Source organism: Trachypithecus francoisi, unplaced genomic scaffold (genome assembly GCF_009764315.1).
Source record: "Trachypithecus francoisi isolate TF-2019V2 unplaced genomic scaffold, Tfra_2.0 Lachesis_group0, whole genome shotgun sequence".
Lineage (NCBI taxonomy): Eukaryota > Metazoa > Chordata > Mammalia > Primates > Cercopithecidae > Trachypithecus > Trachypithecus francoisi.
The window spans coordinates 99,214,738-99,223,373 of record NW_022681453.1 but is presented as its reverse complement, the minus strand read 5'-3'; the positions used below and the strand labels follow the sequence as shown (position 1 = coordinate 99,223,373).

At 36.6% G+C, this 8,636-nt stretch overlaps 1 non-coding gene across 1 annotated transcript; it reads left to right on the top strand.

Moving 5' to 3' along the window:
* The first annotated feature begins 3,783 nt into the window (after positions 1-3,783).
* On the top strand, positions 3,784-3,856 carry LOC117084689. Its single transcript, XR_004437594.1, has one exon. It is a non-coding gene; the product is annotated as a small nucleolar RNA Z40 (small nucleolar RNA).
* The last annotated feature ends 4,780 nt before the right edge of the window (positions 3,857-8,636 follow it).

Genomic DNA, 8,636 nt, shown 5'->3' with positions numbered 1-8,636 from the left:
TATTCCTAATTTAGCTACCCCCAGGTAAAAATTACACAGAATCAGCTAAACTAACACTGATGTGAGAAACACTCACAAAACATGTTAGCTTCTTAGTAATATTATTTTATTAGTATGTTTGTATTCATGGTTCGAAAGATGACAAATGCAAAGTTTACAGTAGTGGCTGGCAGAGAGATTCTTTGCCATTAGCACATCAGTTTTAGTGAGTTGTGAAATCTTCATGGTCAAATTGAATTCAGAAAAATTTTGACTTGCTCCTAGAAGCAATGATTAATTTTATTGGAAGGTGGGAAATGCTCCCAAGTTAGTCTGTTAGTCATAATGTCTAATTTCATTGAAAGGTTTAAAACCTTGTAAGATATAAAAGCTTGATTCAGTATGAATTATCAAATAATAATTAATGGCAACAAAACAAAAACAATATATTGTTGACTGTATATGGTAGGAAAGGTTAGGAAATACAGTTGTATCCAAAAAAAATACTGCCTAGAATTAACCACTAAGCAGAATTTTCAAACGCCTAATATCTGCAGAATACATTCAACACTCATCTTTCTTAAATAATATATAATGCTTTTCAGCATTAATTGAACTTAAAATTTAAAATCGCTGTCAAAAAAAAAAAAGAAGAGTAAATCATATAAAACTGAAGTTGCGAGAGAGAGAGAGAGAGAATGAGGGATATCAGTGAAACCTTTGTGAAAAAGACTACTTCATTTATGCATGATTCTTGTCTTGTTAATCATTAAGAGTGTGTGTGTGTGTATGTGTTCATTATGCAAAGAACAGAATATTGGACTGAAAATGTCTGAGTGACCTTAGTCACTGAAAATGAGAGCATTGGCTAGACAATATCAATAGCTCTGGCAGCTCCAGAATTCTAATTGTCTGTCAGTCTTCATTAATGTTAGACTTAATTAATACAGAAATGCCAGTCTTTGCAGTTCCTTGCTTATAAACTTCAAATAATTATACGGACAACAAAGTTTATTCTTGAAAAAAGCCAAGAAGATTACTGTCTGTAAGACAGATAATTATTAGGTGTTGGCTTAATATATGTTAACATGTCATCATTTTATTAATAAATACATTTTATGTCAACTGACATAATGCTATTTGCAAATGCTAAAATTGCATATGATTGTAAGACATTATTACCTTTAGGTATTCGGGGGAATATTTTAAAGAGTTATATGGCATTGAATCACATTTATCTGTCTTCCAGCGTCTGATATTAAATGTAATTGGGAATATTTAGTGATTGTGGTTAGTCAACATAGAAGAAAGAGTGTGAGATAAATGGGCAGATCTTTTTTCAATCTCACACTTCAGGTAAACTAAACATTTTTTCTAAATATTCATATGCAATTCTAAAAATGTACATGCACGTATGTCTGGAAAAACTTACAGTTATATACTATTTGTATTAGTGTAGGAAATGTGATGGATTAGGAATAAAAAAGAGCAAGAAATTTAGGTTCTAAAAAACACTCGTTTTATTTTTGCCTGATTTTCAAGTCATGATGGCATTTTTGTTAAAATCGGGAAGTGTGAGTTCTTCAACATTTTTCTTTTTCAAGATTGTTGTAATTATTCAGATTCCCTTGTATTTTTTAATTATTTTTAGGATCAGGTTGCCAGTTTATGCAACAACTGGTCACAGGATTTTGAAAGGGAATACCCTGAATTTTTATACTAATATGAGGAATATTGCTTTCTTTAAAATATTAAGTCACCTAACCCATGAACGGGGACTGTTTTACTTCTTATTTAGGCCTTCGTTAATTTTTTCAATGATGTTTTGTCATTTTTTTCAGGGTGTAAACTTGCACTTTGAAGGAGCCCAGAAAACGTCACCTTAAAACATGAGTCCCTGGTAAAATGAACGTTTTAAATTAAAGGCCCTTAGAGATCAACAGAAGCTGGAAGAGACTTTTCTCTATCTATATAAAAGACTTCTGTCCAACAATTATTGAATTATCTATTTCTACATTCAACTGGATCACTTTTATTTCACATTTTCGCAGAGCAATATTTTGTACATATGTGTTTATAATATTTACACCTTCAGGATGTATTGACCCTTTTTTACTTCAAAATATCCTTTTGGTGTCTAGAAGACATTTTTAAGTCTACTTTGCATGGTTATAGTATAGCCACTCCAGCTTTATTTTGAGTACTGTTTACATAGTATATCTTTTTACGTCTCTTTCATTCAATTGATTGTGTCATTGAATTTCAACTCTATCTTTTGTAATAATAGTAACATATTAGACTGCTTTTAAGTTGACTTGGTCATCTATACCTTAGAATTGGAGGCCAAGTACAGTGGCTCATGCCTATAATTCCAGCACTTTGGGAGGCCGAGGCAGGTGGATCACCTGAGGTCTGGCATTCGAGACCAGCCTAGCCAACATGGTGAAACCCCATCTATACTAAACATACAAAAATTAGCTGGGTAAGGTGGCTCATGCCTGTAATCCCAGCTACTTGGGAGGCTGAGGCAAGAGAATCTCTTGAACCTGGGAGGTGGAGGTTACTGTGAGCTGAGACCATGCCTGGGCAACAATAGCAAGACTCTGTCTCAAAAAAAAAAAAAAAAAAATGAATTGGAGTGGTCAGTCCATTCACAGAATGCAGTTACTGAGTTACTGATAAGGTAAGATTTAAGTCTGCCATTTGCTATTTACTGTATATGTCTTATGTATTTAGTTCCTCTTTTTTTTTATTATTGCCTCTTTTGTGTTGAAAAGATGTTTTCTAGTATACAATTTTAGCTATTTTTTTATTGAATATTTTAGCATCATATTATTAATGTCTGCTATAGGAATTACAATTAGCATCTTAACTTACAAACACAGCAAAACACAAAATTTTGATTTTTAATTTTTTAAATAATTTAATGTGTCAACTTGGAAAATCAAACACCACTGCCACCCAAGATATGTTGGGCTTTGCTGCTTCTTGTGTTGTCAATTCTGTTTATTTCTTTAGTGACTTTTCTGCACTATTTCTGTGAGGTCTGTATCCTATGTCATTTGAGGCCACCGAAATCTCTGCTTGGTTAGTTTTGTTATTTGGTTAATAATTAAACAGAGATTTTAGGAAATGCCATTAGTCAATATATCTCCCAGTGTTTGCCTAGGAACTCTATGTGCATGTTGGAGTATATTAGCATCAACTGGTAATGCCATCTCAGGCAGCATCAATGTTAACAATTGGCCCTGGTTGTTTGCCCCAAATTCCATGAGGATAGGGCTGTTTCCACAGAGTGAGCTCCTAGAGTCAGCTCAAATAACAGAACTTTTCAGCAATCTACCAGTCAGGTCAAATAGTGACAATTCCTTGGGAGGAACGGTGGAGCTTCACATCTTTTATTCATCCTCCAGTAGTTACTATAATGTTGGTTTCACAGCTACCATAGTCGTGAGGGTATTGGTTTTCAAAGCCACTGACGAGCTGGGGAGAGCAGAATGAGATTAGGGAAAGTTAAAATATATAACACTCACTCTTTTTACTGAAATTCAGCTGTCTTTGTTTGTTTCTTTAAATACATAACTTTCAGATGGTTTCAAACATATAGCAATTCTCAGTGTTCTAAAAACATTAATGTAGACAGTTTTTGATAGGGTTATTATTGTTTTTACGAAAAAGCAGATTTCAAAGGTCCTTTGTTCCACCATTCTAGATCATTCTTTTATTTTTGCAGTTTTTGTATCAAATTTCACTTAATTTCTTGGCCCCAAAATATAGATAAGTAGCAACTAAATATAGAGTAAAAAATGTTATGATAATGAGCAAAATGTTCAACTACTCCAAATGGGCTGAGTGAAAATAGGTTTTCTGAGCATCCATTTACATTAACCAGGCATCGTGGCTCATGCCTATAATCCCAGAATTTGGGAGGCTGAGGTAGGAGGATTATTAAAGGAACCAGAGTTAAAGACTAGCCTGGGCAACATGGTGAGACCCCCATCTCCAAAACCATATTTTAAAATTAGCTGGGTATGGTGGCATGTACATGTAATTGCAGCCACTCAGGAAGCTGAAGTGGGAGGATTGCTTAAGCCCAGGAGTTTGCAGCGGCAGTGAGCTATGATCACACCACTGCACTCCAGCCTGGGCAACAGAGCAAGACCCTATCTCTAAAATAAAGGAAAAAAAGGTAGGAAAATACCAGAGTTGGTGGAAAGAGGAACTGAGAGAAGTGCAAATTCGTGCGTTTCCTTGTATGTAAATGTTATATTTAAATATTGAAATCTAGTAATGCTGTGTGTTCTAAAGTAATTAGATAAAAATACCTTAGTGTCTACAATGTACTTGAAATGTGTTCAAAATCAGGTGGATCCACAGATATGCAAAGGAATTGATAGGTATGAAAAAACAGAAACAAACAAAATAACAAGCTTAGTAAAGTTAATAGTACACAGGTATTCATTGCAAAATCTCTTAAATTGATATTATTTTTGAAAAATATCTTAAGAAAATGTTGTGGGTAAAAGCCTAAAGTGATAAGACAGATGTTAATTTGAAACATAATTTTAATAAAACAGCATCACCATGTGAATGACTAGTATTTTTCCAGAATTAAGAAACTTCGGAAACATTGATAGAAAGCTAAAAAGATAAAAGCCAATCTTTGTCAAAGGGGCGCAGCTAAAATCCTTCAGGGATTGATGAAATGTTTGTTTGTTTGTTTGTTTTTTAAAAAGCTACATCTCTCTTAATCTGCGAGAAGAGAAATTAGTACTATTTACAGCTTCATATAGGTGACATTTTAGGGGTTTCTCTGCAAGAGAATGAAAACGTGAAACACTGCTTTCCATTTTTTAGTACCATTTCTGTAAACATAAGAGAAATAGTAGATAAATCAGATATCAAACTTTCATGAGACCAGTGAACACATGGTTTAGTTCACAACTATGTAAAGATAAAATTGGTTCATAGGAACTCTGTGAGGTGAAAACTGTACATAACAGCATCCAAATGCAATCCTATTAGTGTACACTGAGAGCATCTTGTTTCCCCCAGAAACTTACCTAGCCCATAGTTCAAAATTTAACGTAAAATATAAAGTCTTTTCATCCAGACCAGATTTATTTATTTGCCTATCTTTTGCAGAACTGCTAGATTGTTATTTAATGTGATTGTATGACACAAAGCCTGGATATACATGGTAAAATACATATCAGCAGTTGCCACCACCGCAGAATCTATTACATAATTGGCAGCATAAAGTAGAGCCTTTACCGTTGAGAGGAAGAAATGGAATAGCTGGCTCATCACGCTGTTTAACAAAGCCAGAATCAAGCCTGTAGGCAGTAACACACTGACATCACAGGTCATCCAAACTGTATGGATCTCTATACCTGAGAGAGCAAATGGAGCCCAGATACACAAGGCTGTTTGAGTGCTGTTTAATCACCTTAGGAGATGTCAGTACTGTGTTTATCTTGCTCTGTTTTATGAACAAATAGGAACTCTTAGCACAATAAATGTGCTGAATCTCTACCGGTAGAGGAGAGAGGAACAAAAAGAAGAACTTTGTGATAACCGGAAAAGACAGGTTAATACCTAGTATCCAGTACGGAACCAGGCATATAGTAGTGACTCAGGCATGTTTGCTAATTAAATAAGGACATCAGTGAATTAATGTATTTTATAAGCACAGTTTTATGGAATATAGATTATTTGGAAAGATCTATGCTAGATTGTTTTCAGAATGCAAAACTTCATGATGGTAGGTCTGAAGAAGCCTGCAGTCTACCAGGGAAGATAAAATATTACAAGTCTCTATACTGCAGTCAGAAATGGAAGGAAGTATGTGAGAGGTATAATTTGAGTTCTACTAAAGCATCAGAGAAGCTGTGGTCATCTTGGCAAACTTTGTGGATTCATTTGCATTTGGAAGAGTGCAAAAATATTAGTAAGAGGAAATAAAGATGGGAAATTTAGGGTGTGAGCAGTAAAGTTAGGTGAAAGAATAGGAAAGGAATGAACTTAAAACATTATTTTTAAAATTATATTATTTACATATAAAAGTCAATAGTTCAATGAGGTTTGATATGCCTATACAGTCATATTTCCGCCACCACAATCATGATATAGATAATTTCCACCACTTGTAAAAGTTTCCTTATGCTCTATATTATTATTCTATTGCCACAAAAACAGATTACTATAAAATAGGTGGCTTTACCCACAAATGTATTCTCTTATATTTCTAGAGGTCAGAAATAAACACTCAGTCTTATGGGAATAAAATCAAAGCATTGCAGGGCTGGTTTCTTCTGAAGACTTCAGAGGGAAATCTGTGGCTTCCCTATTGCAGTTTCTAGAATTTGTTAGCATTCTTGAGTTTGTGGCCATAGCATTAGCACTGGCAGTTGCCACCACAGCAGAACTCCTTAAATGAGGGAAAGTTGGGTCACCTCGAGAAAGAACCAGAGTATACTACCAAAAAGTTTTACTGTTAATCTTTATCCTAGCCTTTCCCAAAAGACCTATGACTTTTTATCAGGGTAGCTATGCACTGGGGAAAAGGAAGAATCAAGTCTTTGAAGGACTACTGGATATTGACTCTAAATTGACATTGATTTTAGGAGATTCTAGGACCCATTTGTGGCCCATTAGTCAAGACAGGGGCTTATGAATGTCACGTTATCAATGGAGTCTTAGCTCAGGTCACTCACACAGGTGTCCAGTGGGTTCCTGAAATCATCTGATGGTTGTTTCTCCAGTTCTATAATGCATAATCAGAATAGATATATACAGCAGCTTGCAAAATTCTTACATTGGTTCCCTGACTGGTGGAATGAGGGTGTTATGGTGAAAATGAAGTGAAAGCCACTAGAACTGCCTCTCACTAGGGAAACAGTCAATAGAAAGCAATAATACATTCTGGAGGGATTACAGAGATTCGTGCTACCATGAGAAGTTTGAAGGACGCAGGAGTGGTGATTCCCACTATATCCCCATTCAGTTTGCTTATTTAGCCTCCACAGAAGACAGAGAGATCTTTGGAAATGATGGTGCGTTGTTGTGAGTGTATGCAGAAGGTGGCTACACTTGCAGTCACTGTGCCAGAGGTAGTTTCATTTCTTGAGCAAATCCTGTGGTAGCTGGTATACAGCTATTCATCTGGCAAATTCCTTTTTCTCTATCACTGCCAGTAATGCCCACCAGAGGCAGTTTACCTTCAGCTGGCAAGGGCAGCAGCACACCTTCACTGTTCCACCTCAGGGGTGTATCCATTCTCCAGCCTTATGTTGTCACTTACTTTGCAAGGCTTTTTATTGCCTTTCCTTCCACAAGAACTCACACCGGTATATGACACTGATGACATTATGCTGATTGGATACAGTGAATAAAAAGAAGCGGCTACTCTAGGACAATTGTATACCCAAAACTAAGAAATAGATGTGAGTAAGATCTAGGAGTAGTCTACCTCATTACATTTCTATGGGCCCGGTGATGTGGGGCATGTTGTGATATCTCTTCTAAGGTGAAAGACAAGTTATTGCATCTGGCCCTTCCGACAACCAAAAAAGAGGAACAACACCTGGAAGGCCTCTTTGGATTTGAGAAGTAATATAATTCCCATTTAGCTATGTTTCTCTGGCCCATTTACCAAGTGACCCAAAAAACTACTAGTTTTGAGTCGGGTACAGAACATGAAAAGGCTCTGCCACTGGTCCAGACTCCTGTGCAAACTGCTCTGCTGTTTGGGCTATCTGCCCCAGCAGATCCAACAGTACTTGAAGCATCAGTGGCAATATTGAGGTGTTACTCAGGGCCTTTGGTAGCTTCCACATGTGAGTAGAAGTGAAGACCCCTAGGATTCTGGATTAATACCCTGCTGTCTTATTCAGATTACTATACTTTTGAGAAGCTGCTTTTGGTCTCCTCTTTGGCCTCAATAGAGCCTGAATACTTAACCATGGGTCATCAAGTTACTACCCATCATGAACTGTGTATTATCTGACAAACTATTTAGTTAAACATGCACAGAAGCACGCCATCATCAAACAAAAGTGGTACATACATGACCTGGGCTCAAGCAGGCCCCGAAAGTACATCATGTGGTCCAAATGCCCATGGTCTTCATTCCTCCTATATTGCCCTCCCTCTTAGCCTGTAGCCAGGGCCTCTTGGGGAGTTTCTCAAGAGTTCACGCACAATGTATTCTTATATTTGTAGAGGTTAGAAATCCAAGGTCAGTCTTATCAGAATAAAATCAAAATGTTGCAGGGCTGGTTTCTTCTGAAGACTTCAGGGGGAATCAATTAATCAACAGAAGCAGAGAAGACTTGGGCTTGCTGAACAGATGATTCTGCATGACCTGCAGGCACCACAAAGTAGACAGCTGCAGCACAAAAACCCTTTCTGGGACATTTCTGAAGGACAGTGGTAAATAAAAATCCTCTCAATAATCAGCACCTCAAACATTGCACCTGGTTGTTCACTTTGCCTGGAAATAGAAATGGTCAGACGTGCAATTAGACACTGATTCATAAGCTATGGCCAATAATTTGGGGGGATGGCCAGGGACTTGGAAGAAACGTAATTGGGAAATTGGTGGTAAGAAAATTTATGAAGGAGTATGAGGATAACCTTTCTGAAAGGGGAAAAAA